Below are 3,881 nucleotides of genomic sequence, written 5' to 3' on the forward strand. Positions count from 1 at the left end.
TTCCTCCGATTTGCCGACGTACTTTCTATCTAAAAATACTCGTATCGGGATTCTCGGAGTATGGGGTAGCTAGATCTAAGAATGTGCGTTTTGCATGCTCCCTCTAGCTCGCCTTCCTCTAATTTGGAGACGTACTCACTTTTAAACAAAGTTACTTGTAGGGAATCGCAGAGCGTAGTGTAGCGAGATTGAAGAGTTGTTGTTTTAGAGCTTTAATATTCGCTCTCGTTCGCGTTCCTCCGATTTTCCGACGTACTTTCTTTCTAAAAATACTCGTATAGGGATTCTCGGAGTATGGGGTAGCTAGATCTAAGAATTTGCGTTTTGGATGCTCCCTCCAGCTCGCTTTCCTGCCGTTTGCCGTCATACTCTCTTTTAAACAAAGTTACTTGTAGGGAATCGCAGAGCGTAGGGCAGCGATATTTAGGAGTTTTTGTTTTAGAGCTTTAATATTCGCTCTCGTTCTCCTTCCTCCGATTTGCCGACGTACTTTCTTTCTGAAAATACTCGTATAATGAGTCTCGGAGCGTGGGGTAGCTAGATCTAAGAATTTGCGTTTTGGATGCTCCCACTAGCTCGCCTTCCTCTAATTTGGAGACGTACTCTCTTTTAAACAAAGTTACTTGTAGGGAATCGCAGAGCGTAGTTTGGCTAGATTTAAGAGTTTCTGTCTTAGAGCTTTAATAAATGGTCTGGTTCTCCTTCCTCTGATTTGCTGACGTACTCTTTTTCTAAAAATACTCGTATAATGAGTCTCAAAGCGTAGCTCGATTTGCCATCATACTTTCTTTATAAAAATACTCGTATCGGGATTCTCGGAGTATGGGGTAGCTAGATCTAAGAATGTGCGTTTTGCATGCTCCCTCTAGCTCGTCTTCCTCTAATTTGGAGACGTACTCACTTTTAAACAAAGTTACTTGTAGGGATTCGCAGAGCGTAGTGTAGCGAGATTGAAGAGTTGTTGTTTTAGAGCTTTAATATTCGCTCTCGTTCGCGTTCCTCCGATTTTCCGACGTACTTTCTTTCTAAAAATACTCGTATAGGGATTCTCGGAGTATGGGGTAGCTAGTTCTAAGAATTTGCGTTTTGGATGCTCCCACTAGCTCGCCTTCCTCTAATTTGGAGACGTACTCTCTTTTAAACAAAGATACTTGTAGGGAATCGCAGAGCGTAGGGCAGGGATATTTAGGATTTTTGTTTTAGAGCTTTAATATTCGCTCTCGTTCGCGTTCCTCCGATTTTCCGACGTACTTTCTTTCTAAAAATACTCGTATAGGGATTCTCGGAGTATGGGGTAGCTAGATCTAAGAATTTGCGTTTTGGATGCTCCCACTAGCTCGCCTTCCTCTAATTTGGAGACGTACTCTCTTTTAAACAAAGATACTTGTAGGGAATCGCAGAGCGTAGGGCAGCGATATTTAGGATTTTTTGTTTTAGAGCTTTAATATTCGCTCTCGTTTGCCTTCCACCGATTAGCCGACGTACTCTTTTTCTAAAAATACTCGTATAGGGATTCTCGGAGTATGGGTAGCTAGATCTAAGAATTTGCGTTTTGGATGCTCCCACTAGCTTGCCTTCCTCTAATTTGCAGACCTACTCTCTTTTAAAAAAAGTTACTTGTAGGGAATCGCAGAACGTAGGGTAGCGAGATATAAGAGTTTTTGTTTTAGAGCTTTAATATTCGCTCTCGTTCGCCTTTTACCGATTTGCGGACGTATTCTTTTTCTAAAAATACTCATATAGGGATTCTCGGAGTATGGGTAGCTAGATCTAAGAATTTGCGTTTTGCACGCTCCCTCTAGCTCGCCTTCCTCTAATTTGGAGACGTACTCTCTTTTAAACAAAGATACTTGTAGGGAATCGCAGAGCGTAGGGCAGCGAGATTTAAGAGTTTTTGTCTTAGAGCTTTAATATTCGCTCTCGTTCGCGTTCCTCCGATTTGCCGACGTACTTTCTATCTAAAAATACTCGTATCGGGATTCTCGGAGTATGGGGTAGCTAGATCTAAGAATGTGCGTTTTGCATGCTCCCTCTAGCTCGCCTTCCTCTAATTTGGAGACGTACTCACATTTAAACAAAGTTACTTGTAGGGAATCGCATAGCGTAGTGTAGCGAGATTGAAGAGTTTTTGTTTTAGAGCTTGAATATTCGCTCTCGTTCGCGTTCCTCCGATTTTCCGACGTACTTTCTTTCTAAAAATACTCGTATAGGGATTCTCGGAGTATGGGGTAGCTAGATCTAAGAATTTGCGTTTTGGATGCTCCCTCCAGCTTGCTTTCCTGCCATTTGCCGTCATACTCTCTTTTAAAAAAAGTTACGTGTAGGGAATCGCAGAGCGTAGTGCAGCGATATTTAGGAGTTTTTGTTTTAGAGCTTTAATATTCGCTCTCGTTCTCCTTCCTCCGATTTGCCGACGTACTTTCTTTCTGAAAATACTCGTATAATGAGTCTCGGAGAGTGGGGTAGCTAGATCTAAGAATTTGCGTTTTGGATGCTCCCACTAGCTCGCCTTCCTCTAATTTGGAGACGTACTCTCTTTTAAACAAAGTTACTTGTAGGGAATCGCAGAGCGTAGTTTGGCTAGATTTAAGAGTTTCTGTCTTAGAGCTTTAATATATGGTCTGGTTCTCCTTCCTCTGATTTGCTGACGTACTCTTTTTCTAAAAATACTCGTATAATGAGTCTCAAAGCGTAGCTCGATTTGCCATCATACTTTCTTTATAAAAATACTCGTATCGGGATTCTCGGAGTATGGGGTAGCTAGATCTAAGAATGTGCGTCTTGCATGCTCCCTCTAGCTCGCCTTCCTCTAATTTGGAGACGTACTCTCTTTTAAACAAAGTTACTTGTAGGGAATCGCAGAGCGTAGGGCAGCGATATTTAGTATTTTTTGTTTTAGAGCTTTAATATTCGCTCTCGTTCGCCTTCCACCGATTAGCCGACGTACTCTTTTTCTAAAAATACTCGTATAGGGATTCTCGGAGTATGGGATAGCTAGATCTAAGAATTTGCGTTTTGGATGCTCCCTCCAGCTCGCCATCTTCTGATTTTCCGACGTACTCTCTTAAAAAAAGTTACTTGTAGGGAATCGCAGAGCGTAGGGTAGCGAGATTGAAGAGTTTTTGTCTTAGAGCTTTAATATTCGCTCTCGTTCGCGTTCCTCCGATTTGCCGACGTACTTTCTATCTAAAAATACTCGTATCGGGATTCTCGGAGTATGGGGTAGCTAGATCTAAGAATGTGCGTTTTGCATGCTCCCTCTAGCTCGCCTTCCTCTAATTTGGAGACGTACTCTCTTTTAAACAAAGTTACTTGTAGGGAATCGCAGAGCGTAGTTTGGCTAGATTTAAGAGTTTCTGTCTTAGAGCTTTAATATATGGTCTGGTTCTCCTTCCTCTGATTTGCTGACGTACTCTTTTTCTAAAAATACTCGTATAATGAGTCTCAAAGCGTAGCTCGATTTGCCATCATACTTTCTTTATAAAAATACTCGTATCGGGATTCTCGGAGTATGGGGTAGCTAGATCTAAGAATGTGCGTCTTGCATGCTCCCTCTAGCTCGCCTTCCTCTAATTTGGAGACGTACTCTCTTTTAAACAAAGTTACTTGTAGGGAATCGCAGAGCGTAGGGCAGCGATATTTAGTATTTTTTGTTTTAGAGCTTTAATATTCGCTCTCGTTCGCCTTCCACCGATTAGCCGACGTACTCTTTTTCTAAAAATACTCGTATAGGGATTCTCGGAGTATGGGATAGCTAGATCTAAGAATTTGCGTTTTGGATGCTCCCTCCAGCTCGCCATCTTCTGATTTTCCGACGTACTCTCTTAAAAAAAGTTACTTGTAGGGAATCGCAGAGCGTAGGGTAGCGAGATTGAAGAGTT

The sequence above is a fragment of the Nasonia vitripennis genome (assembly GCF_009193385.2).
Source record: "Nasonia vitripennis strain AsymCx chromosome 3 unlocalized genomic scaffold, Nvit_psr_1.1 chr3_random0012, whole genome shotgun sequence".
NCBI classification, from domain to species: domain Eukaryota; kingdom Metazoa; phylum Arthropoda; class Insecta; order Hymenoptera; family Pteromalidae; genus Nasonia; species Nasonia vitripennis.